The 11,036-nt window shown below is 38.0% G+C and overlaps 1 protein-coding gene across 7 annotated transcripts in view; it reads left to right on the top strand.

The window, feature by feature from the left end:
* The window catches only part of AUH (AU RNA binding methylglutaconyl-CoA hydratase), a 218,563-nt gene that overhangs the window by 25,547 nt on the left and 181,980 nt on the right, over positions 1–11,036 (top strand). The window lies entirely within an intron of this gene.

Here is an 11,036-nt window from a genome sequence, read left to right as displayed (position 1 = left end):
GTGTGTGTGTGTGTGTGTGTGTGTGTGTGTGTGTGTGTGTGTGTGTGTGTGTGTGTTGGGGGTGATGTGCAAGCATCCACATGGACAGAGAGATAGGGTTTTACGACAAATACTTGCAGAGTGGAAAGAATGAATGAAGAGGGAAAACATGAAATCATAGATGTTGAGTAAAATTTGAAGGGTAATAATTTGCTCAAAACAGACAGATGAAAACCTTATTCAGGCAGTCCATTCCTGAAAAATGGAGTGGAGCAAATGGAACTCAGTGACCAGACCAAACAGAAATCATCAATTCACTCAGAAAGAAATATTAGAAGAAAATAAAAAGATAAAGAAGGAAATATAAGATATCTTCTATTAAAAAAATGATGTTGGGGTGCCTAGGTGGCACAATGAATAGAGTACCAGCCCTGGAGTCAGGAAGACCTGAGTTCAAATCCAGCCTCAGATACTTGACACACTTACTAGCCATGTGACTTTGGGCAAGTCACTTCACCCCAAGTGCCCTCCAAAAAGCAAAAAAAAAAAAAATGATGTTGAAAACAGGTCAAGTAGAGATAATTTAAGAATTATTGAATTTGAGGTGGCTAAGTGGGTTAGTGAATAGAGCACCGGTCCTGGAGTCAAGAGGACCTGAGTTCAAATCTGCCCTCAGACACTTAACACTTACTAGCCATGTGACCGTGAGCAAGTCACTTAACCCCAATTGCCCTGCCTCCCCCCCTCCAAAAAAAGCAAAAAAGAAAAAAATCTTTGAACTCTTTGAAAAACCATAGGGAGAAAAAACAAAAGGGCCTGATCATTACATTTCAAGAAATTTGAATTGATTTACCACTTTCTGACAGAACCCTAAAAGGAAATACCAAAATCCAGAACTTCTGTGTCAGAGAAAAATACTGTAAACATGTAGAAAAAAGCATTTTACATACAAAGGAACCACCAGAGTTAGGCTCACAGAAGACCTAGAGAAAAAAACACAAATCACTAAAGTCTTAGGAGCATGTATAACATTGGTGTATAGTTAAAAATTAAAAATAAAGATGAATGAAGCAGCAGGCTGTTGGAGAATACAGCAAGGGTGAGATCAGAGGGGCATATAGTAGGGCTAGCCTTGGTAAGGAGGAGGGCCATCTCGTATAAGAGACTGAAGGATATCTTAAGGGAGTGGGAGTGATGGTCAGGGAGGGGTTTGTGATTCAGGAAATCACAGGGACAGCAGTGGAGTCATCGAGAAAGTTAGCTGACATGTCTTTTCCAGTGGCAGTGCTTAGTATTAACTTATTTATGATCTCAGGGCTGAAAAGGGAAAATGGGAGGGGGGGATAGTGAGGAGGGCAGAAGTTACAGAGCTGAAAGGGTTGTCTCCTCGGGCATTGTGTCTGGGTCAGAGGATGCTATGATTAGGGAGAAAATCCTTAACAAAGCAGAGGATAGAATTAATCAGAAAAGATAAAATGTGATTTTGATTTAAAGCTTTTGCATGAAAAACATTAAAACAACTATGACATGGAGGTTAAGCTTTGCATTAGGAAAAAAGAACTCTTTACATCAGATATCTCTGGTAAGATTGTGAAAACCAAGAGATACGGTGGGCTGACACATGGTGGGCTGAGATATGGTGGGCTGACCCAACTGTATAATAAAAAGAAATCCCCCAATAGACAAAGAAGTGATAGGAGAATGTGAACAAGTGAGTCTGAAGCCAAGAATGAGTTACCATAGGAAAGAATGCTACAGATCAAAACAATTCTGGGACTTCATGTCACATATAGCAAACTAGCAAAGATAGCAAAAAAAAAAAATAGAAGTTAATGTTGGCTAACTTACAGAAAGACAGGTTCAATCATTCTGCAAACAAATTAGTAATTCTAAGAAAGTGACCAACATTCCCTTCCTTTTGATCTAACTATCCCACTGCTAAGTATATATTGCTATGGGGCAAAGATGGTTAAAAAAGTAGTCCCATGTACACCAAAATGGATTTTTTTGGGTACTTTTTTGGCGGGGAGAGTAGTAGCAAAGACCTAGAAGTAGTGTGGGTGCTACAGAGGCTAGAAAACTGGCCTTGCAGTCTTGAAATCATGGGTCCAGGTCGTACCTCTGACACAATTTATTGGAAATTTAATTCTGGTCAAGTAAGTCATTTAACCTTTCAGGGTGACAGGTAACTCCTTAAGATGATAAGTTGCATAGATAGTATTGAACTGCATTGGTAAACTATGAAATCACAGGGTTCAGTCCAAAGGGATGAAAAACTGGAAACAAAGTAGATGTCCTTTGTTTGGGAATAGGTAAATAAATTATAGTACAGCAATGTAATGGAATATTTCTGGTAGTTTCAGCAAAGCATTATTCTCAAAAATTTCTCACATAAAAATATCTTGTATACTCTGTAGTTAAATGGGTATATAATAAGTATATCGAGTCCAGTGCCGTATTAAAAAGCCACATATAGGGGGCAGCTTGTTGGTGCAGTAGTAGGGTGCCAGTCCTGGAGTCAGGAGGATCTGAGTTCAAATCGAGCCCCAGACACTTAATACTTACTACATGTGTGATCCTGGGCAAGTCACTTAACACCAGTTGCCTTGCCAAAAAAAAGAAAAAAGAAAAGTCACATATAAACTCACTCTAAGTGAAGATAGGAGATTACACAGATATGAGATGAAAAGGAAGGGTTAATTTTTCTCAGATGAGTGGACTTGGTATAGAAATGAAATTAACTGACTCAATCTCAGATTTTTTTATGTTATTTAAATAAAATGGACTTTCATATTGCAGTGAATAAGTTAATGGATGAAAGCATTTATTTAAAGTCCTCCTTTGTGCCAGGCACTATGCTAGACACTGGGGATACAGACAGAAAAATAATACCATTCCTGTCTTCATGGAGCTTATGTAATAGGAAGAAATAGCAAGTATGTGGGAGTGGTGGCTAGGGAAGCTATTTTTTCATCTAGGGAGGCACGGGTGAAAGTAGCTGTAAGATAAGTCTACTTTCATTCTGTTTCCAGAAGTAGTATTAGTTATTGTTGTGATTGTTGTTTCTATACCAAGAAGTAAAAGCAGGGATTGGAGATGGGAGGAGATGTTTAAGAGAGAAATTCTGGTAGATAGCATAAGTATGAATCTAATGAATGTTACATATGAATTGGAGCCGATAGCTATTGTGGTTTAAGTGAATTTGCTCTTTTCATTAATATACATTTTATTTCATTGTAACCAAAGTATGTATTTAGGATTTGTGCTTTTCTGCATTTGTTTGTCAGATTTTTAATGTCCCAGTACATGGTCAGTTTTTGTGAAAATGCCATGAATGACTGAAAAATGTCAGTTCCTTTTGGTTCCCCTCACAAAAGATATATCATATTTAATTTTTCTAAATTTCTATTCAGTTTCTTAAATTACCATATTCATTTTTGTTAGATTTATTTATTTGGTTGTAAAGAGCTTCACTTAAAATCCCCACTGTTGTTTTACTCTCTATTTCTCATTACCATTCAATTAACTTTGACATTAAAGATTTAGATACTATTCTCTTCAGTGCATAAATATTAAATATTGATATTGTTTCATTAGCTATGATACCTTTAAACACAGATAGTTAATGCCAAATCTTGATACCAGTCCATGACCATGGAATTTTAGTTGACATGTAGTTACATTAAAGTAATCATTTCCAGTTGCAAGTCAGATGGAAGCCCCTCAGTTGCATCATTATGTGGATTTTGGAATTTGGAAATTTCTTTTGCACTCACATCAAGGTCTAAAAAACACTGCCGAAATTGTAACTTAAGCTTGGAAAATATAGCTGCTACAAATATTAGTGGGAATGGAGGTCTTGCTTATTGTTTTTAACTTGACAGCACAGAATTTGTATAAAGAAGCTTGATATTACTTGTGATTCAGATGACATGAGTTGCCATTGAATTAACTTTATATGTTTCCCATACAAGTGCCTTGTAATTTCAAGTTGAATTAACATTATTCAGGCTACAGCGAAAGTGAATTTCTAGAGCCATTCAATATTGAGTAATAGAGGTTGTGGTCAGTTCTTATTGCTCAGAAAAAAAGTTTCAGTCTCAGCCCTGAGGGTCAAAAAGATCACAATTAACTCCCCCCCTTCTTATTTTGATATACACTAGTGTAGTGCCAGTGCAATATTTACAGCTCCCACAATCATGATAAAGACCGTGACTGTAAGTATCGCATGACATTTTATTGCAAAATACACCTAACTCTCCAGATAGAAGACAGAACTGAAGCATTTATTTAGACACCAGAAAACTGAATCCCAAAACCAATATAAGCCGATTGAATCACAGTACCAAAGATATGCAGAAGCCACAATAACGCTGAGAGCCACAGCATCCTTCAGCCTTCCCACAAACCAATACAAGATCACTATCTACTCCCAAGGCTATCTGACTCCGTGCCCGAGCATCCTCTGTCCCCCACCATCTCGCTAGCTCCGACCAGCTTCCTGTGGGCTCTGCTTTCCTTCAGCAAACTCCTCCCACCACAGGCTCCATGTGACTACATTTAGCCCATTAGGGAGAAGAGTTTATCTTCACAGCAGGGAAGCCCATAGGCTCTGCTCCACCCTTTAGCAATTCCCTCCATCACAGACTCCATGTGATTATATTTGCCTTTTAGGGGGCAGAGTTGATTTTCAAAGCAGGGGAGGTCTTCAAAATGCCCCCTAGGTTTATTAAGGGGCAGGGAAGATCTTCAAATTCCCATTCTCATTACAACTAGTAATAAAAAAAATATAAAGTAGAATGTTGTAGTATGGTAATATGATTAACTCTTGAAATGCTGTTGAGTTATGACCATCTTTACTGTGATTTATATTGTGCTAAGCAGCAATGGGAAATAATTAGAGCTCCATCTAAGGTCTCTCACAACTTTTCAACTCTTGTAACACAATAGTAGCTATATATAATATATAGATGAATAAGCATGACTGTGTTCCAATATAACTATGGGCACTAAAATTTGAATTTAATAAAGTTTTCTTATCACAAAATGTTTCTCTTTCTATTTTTTCAGCCATTTAAAAGCATAAAAAAACATTCTTGCAGCTCATAGGCTGCAAAAACAGGTGGTTTATTGGATTTGTCCCATAGGCCATATTTTGCCAACCTTTAATCTTAAGAGAAGAAATAGGAGGAATAAGGAGCTATGCTAGGGAGGAAATGAAAAAGAGGAGGGAAATCTCTTTCTCACAGAATACTAGGTACGTCAAATGAAGTGTTTATGAACATAGAAGAAAAAATGAGACCCATGTGTATCATGTGAACCACATGTTCACCTAAACTAGACAAAGGAGTTTGTACATACATACATAAATACTTGCACAAGGAGTATGAGATAGAACTATATTATACTTAATAGGGAAGTAGGAGGAGACAGAGAAGAGAAGTGAGAGAGCAGGAACAAAAAACAACTTAGAAACCTATGCTGTTAAAAGTCAAAACAAGAAGTGAGATATACATTTCTACAGAAGTTTGTAGCGGCTATAGTGGTGAATGAATGAAAATGTAGATTTTGCTGGAAAGGGAAGCCTGGGATTGTGTGTCATCAGGAGGGAGCCATGTTTCTTTGAGAGATATAAGGTTAAAACAGTGGGTTAAAGAAAAATTTGAAGATGAAAGATGATTTATTGCCTGTGGACCAGGTCTTCTAGAGAGCACACTGGAAAGGTTGAGTAACTTTAGAGTGAATCATTGGGAAGGAAGAAAGGAAGAGAAAGGAGGAGGAAACATACACTTATTAAGAGCCTACATGCCAGCAGAAAGAAAGACAGTCTGTGCCCTCAAGGGTCTTACATTCTAATAGGGAAAAACTAGAACTTGAGGAGTTAGATTTAGGAGGATGGGCATAAATTTTTGGCAATGACAGCCAGGGCTTTAGACTTTCTGGGATTGGAAGAGGATGACCAGTTGGGAGTTTGTTAAAATCATTTAGGAATGAATTGAGGTAGATTTTCACTTATCCCTAGGGGTTGGCCTTAGGGTAGCATCCTCTCAAATCATTAGGCTACTCTGAGGTGGGGCCCAGTGGTAGCAGCCAATGGGATGGCATTTTTTACCTTCTTCCATTAACAGGCCAGACCAGGCTAAGAAACTGTCCCTAGGTGGAATGGCGTGCAGTCATACATTTATAGTAGGCATTAATAAATGCTTGATTAATTAAATTTGTTCACATTTACATTGGAAAGATCAAATTGGTTAAATGCTTGCTATTTGTAAATCAATGTATGTTAGAGAAACAGGAAATGACAAAACAAGTCACTATGTAAGTAGCTTAACTTTTAGTTGTATGATAAGACATAAAATATAAAGCCAATCACGAGCAGCCCTCCTGAGGACTGCTGCTGTGAATAACTTTAAGGATCTAATCGCATAGTATAGTGAACACTCTATTCAGCAATATACTAAGGCAAACCATTCAAGAAACTAAAGCACAACATTCACAAAAATATAACATAACAACTTACTACTAAGGTGGCCACACAGTCTTAAACAAAACATATTCACTAAGGCAGTATCTCCTCAATCACTATGGAGTACCCAAATAAAGTCTTTCATCTTGACTGGAGGCTAGCTTCCAATCATCCTTAATCCAGTCATCCTTAAACAGTAGCAGAAAGTACAAATACCATACACCCCTAGGGCACAATAAGTCACAATCTCATCAGTCACTACTTAGTACCAAAGTAAAGTCTTCTTTCATCTTAACTAGAGGCTGGCTTCCAATCATCCTTAAACAGTAGCAGAAAGTACAAACGCAATCCACTCCTGGGTCACAAGTCACAATCTCATCAGTCAATGCAGAGTACCAAGTAAAATCCTCTTTCATCTTTAACTTGAGACTGACTCCTAAACTTCTCAGGTCCTCTTTCATGGGCGCTCTGCTCCCAGCTCTTGCCTGGATTCACATGCAGGCAGCTCTCTGCTCTGGTTCTATATTTCAGCTTACGGGACTGTTTTTTTGCAGTTTCTTTTTCTAGGAAGGCAAAGTTTAACAGAGCTGCAACAATATTTACACACATTAAGCTTAACAGAGCTACAATACTTTTACACATTGCCAGCACTATCATCTTAATTCTCTTTCTGTCTGACAAAGTAACACAAATCAACAGAATGCTTCTGTCTGACAAAGTAACACACAAATCAAGAGACAGAATGTTTCTATCTGACAGTAAACAAATCAAACAAAATGCTTTTCTATCTGACAAAGTACAAATCAACAGAGTGCTTTTGTCTGAGAAAGTAACACAAATCAACAGACAGAGTGCTTCTGTCTGACAAAGTAACATCAACCCAGAACGACAGACAGGACGACAAACAGTATCGAAACCACAAGCATTTTCTCTCAGGTCTGCTTGGTCCCAGCTCATGCTTGAGCTTTTATCTGCTCTTCTCCTTCCTGTTCCACCCTTCCTGTTCTGCTTTTTTGGCAAGCTCCTCCCAGCACGAGCTCCATGTGACTTTGTTAGGCCTGTTAAGGTAGGAAAGTTCTCCAAACTCCCTTAGGCCTAGTAACGGCAACACAGTGTATGCTGTTTGCAACAAAGACTTGATACCATCAAAGGCGAGACTCAAAGGCACTTGAATAGTTGAAGCTATCAGCACAGTATTACCGTGTTTCCCGATAATAAGACACTGTCTTATTATTTTTTGGGGACAGAAAAACACCAGAGGGCTTATTTTCAGGGGACGGCTTATTTTAATGAACATTGACAGCAATTTTAATAAACAGGTAAATGTGAACAAAAAAATGTACCTTTATTCAATAATGATCATGTCATCTTCTTCCAACAACATTGTCATAAGTGTCCATACCCTAAATTCCGTCCTGGATGTCTTGCGCCTCCATTTCCTTCAGAAGAAGTGGACCCAATCTGTCATGTCCAGCAATATAGCTCTCTTGTCCAGGTAACCTGCTCGTAGTGCCTTGGCGACACAGCTGTCAGTAATTTTATCCCATGACTTCTTCACCCAAGTCACGACTTCTTGCAGACAAGGCTTCACAAAGTTTCCACGCTGATTTCTTTCCATTCTATTTTCAATGTAGTCATTGACTTCCATGCGCAAATGGTCCTTGAATGGCTTGTTTATTGCAATATCAAGGGTCTGGAGATAGGCAGTCATTCCTGCAGGAATCGTTACTTGATCTATTCTTCTCTCTGCAAGGAAGTTCTTCATTTCTTTAGCGCGGTGAGTGCTGGCTGAATCCCAGACTATCAGACCTCTTTGGTTACCTCGCATAACAAGTGGCAGCATTAAATCAACCCACTTTCTTATAACGGCTTGTGTACACCAGGCTTTTTTGGTTTCAAGAACGTAAATGCCAGATACTGGTGCACGTTCAATCTTATCTTTCTTGCCCTTACTGATGATTACCGGTAGAGGTGTGGCTTTCTTTCCATCCAAACGAATTGCCAAAACACAGGTGACCCGTGCACTTTCATAGCCAGTGGTGGGAATGTAGATTGACGTTGCACCCCTGTGATGAATTGTTGTTTGAGATCCTTGTCCCATAAACACTGCAGTTTCATCCATAGCAATCATATTGCAGGTTTGGTACTTGGAAATGTCGATCCTATCAATAAAGGACTTGAATGCAAGTGCACATTTAATAACTTCATCATCTTCCAGCTTAAACAGTGTTGTTGATCTTCTTAGGGACAGTTCATACCGTTGAAGGAAACCGTCCAATCAGTGTTGCGATGCTTTGAATCCTGAGACCATTTCAAACTCTGGTGCCATTGAAAGGGCAAATGCTTGAATATCAGCCCTGCGCACAACCAAGGCCTTTGCTTTCCTGTCAGCAATCCATTCACCAATGAGGATCTCCAAGTCAGGATATAAGGGCTGCCTACCTGATCCAGACCTGCGCTTTTTCCCTTTTCCCTCATCCACCTGTTGATTGAGGTTATTAAAATCTGCTCTCCATTTTCTGACCATTCGAAGATCCAAAAGTTTTTCTTTACAGAAAACTGCAAGATTCTTGCCACGTGACTCCTCTACAATTGCTTTCTTATACTCAACAGTATACGGTAGCTCTTCCTTTTTGTACTCATGTCTGGGGGTCAAAACAGACAGAATAACAAAATTATGACCCTCAGTCCTTCTTTTCACTCCATCATGCCCCCTGAGTTCTTCTTTTTTCCTCCATCATGCCCTTTTTATCCTCCATCATGCCCCCTCACTCCCGCTTACATACCGGGTTTTTATGTTGTCCTGCCTCAGCTCTCCTCCGCGGCACTGCTCTCAATGGCACCAGCAAGCAAATCACTGGGGAAGAACAGGATGATGCGCTCACTGCTGCAGCACTGATTGGATGCAGCTCGGAGCGCGGCGTGCGTTTCACCCGGGGGGGGGAACGGTACATACAGAGGGTACCGTAATGTAGCGTGTAGCACAGGGGATCACCTTCACGACAGTAGCAATCTCAATAGGGCTTATTTTCGGGGGAGGGCTTATTTTAGAGGAATCTTACACAGTAAGGGGAGGGCTTATTTTCGGGATAGGTCTTATTATCGGGGAAACATGGTACTTTGCTTGCCCTTACAACAAATAAATTTGTAATTCATAATTAGAAAAGTGCATGGATTGGTGAAGGAATAATCAGTTAGATTGTTCAGGAGGATTTAGTATTGAATTGTTATGTTCTTATTTATGAGCTAATACCTACACAAGTTATTCTCAAAATTGAGAAGGAAGACATTCTACAAAATCCATTTTATGAGAAAATGTTTCTGAGAGCTATACCATGGAAGGACAATTGAAAGAAAGAAAGCAGTATACCAATATCACTTTTGAATATTGATTTTAAAATTATGAATAAAATCCTGATAAGAATGTTATAACATATTTAAAAATTAATTTTTTTATGATTAAGTTGTACTCATACTAGGGATTCAAGAATGGTTCATAATTTGGAAAACCACAAACCAAATTCATATTAAAAACAAGAACATTCAAAACCAGTCTTGTACTTCAGTACCTTGGGTAGTTCTAAAATACCAAAAGGGATACTTTATAGCATTAGGCAAGATAATAACATAATTCTTTTAGAGGCATAAAAGATTAAGAATATCAAGAGAATAAGTAGGAAAAAAGGAGAGAATTGTACTTCCAGATCTTAAATGATATTATAAATCAACAATCCTCAAAAATATTATTAGTTAAATGTAGAAAAATACATCATGGACCAGACTAGACCAGGATGAAACAGAATCAACATTTTAGTGTTCAATAAACCTAAGAATATATATCGCTTGGGGATGGATTCATTATTTGACAAGAACTTCCAGGAAAATTGGAAAGCACTTTGATAAAAATTAAACCCAAATTATCATCTTATACCAGGTGCCACAATGAATTAAAAATATAAATGTGAGTGTATACACATACGTATTGCTACATACACATATATGTATGTGTATATGTACTCTGAATATTAAAAGTCATACTACTAAATAACAGGAGAACCTGATCTGATGGTTTTTATTAATGGGGGAACATTACTATTTTTTAAAACGATTTTTATCATAATTTTTATTTTTATATAGACTTTCTATTCCTTTGATTCTCTTGTATTACCATTTTTTAATGAGAAAAAGGAAAAGGACATATAAACAAAACTTATGTACATGTACATATTTTTCATACATATATTCATATATAAACACATACATATATGCACGTAGGAAGAACTGGAACGAGGTGTCTTATATGCCTTTTTTAGGGTCAAGCTTATTTGTTACTCTCTGTAGTTTTGCCACCTTTATTTCCAGCTATTTTGTGACTGTTGTTCTTTCATTTACATTGTTGAAGTTACTGTTTATATGGTTTTCTTGGCTCCATTTACTTTACTCTGTGTCACTCTTTTCATGCTTCTTTATGTTATGATAAAAAATCTACAATGAAGAGAATCTGAGGCACAAATATTAGCAAGTCTAGAAGTTGCCAGTAATAGAGGTCATTGTCCCCTCCTTTCACAGCCAGAGCAACCTTTTTTTTTTT

The sequence above is a fragment of the Petaurus breviceps genome, unplaced genomic scaffold, assembly GCF_028583685.1.
Source record: "Petaurus breviceps papuanus isolate PSGF00001 unplaced genomic scaffold, PetGlider_PUasm1.0 118, whole genome shotgun sequence".
Taxonomy (NCBI): domain Eukaryota; kingdom Metazoa; phylum Chordata; class Mammalia; order Diprotodontia; family Petauridae; genus Petaurus; species Petaurus breviceps.
Note: the sequence above shows the minus strand (reverse complement) of the source record. Positions and strands in the feature narration are given on the sequence as shown.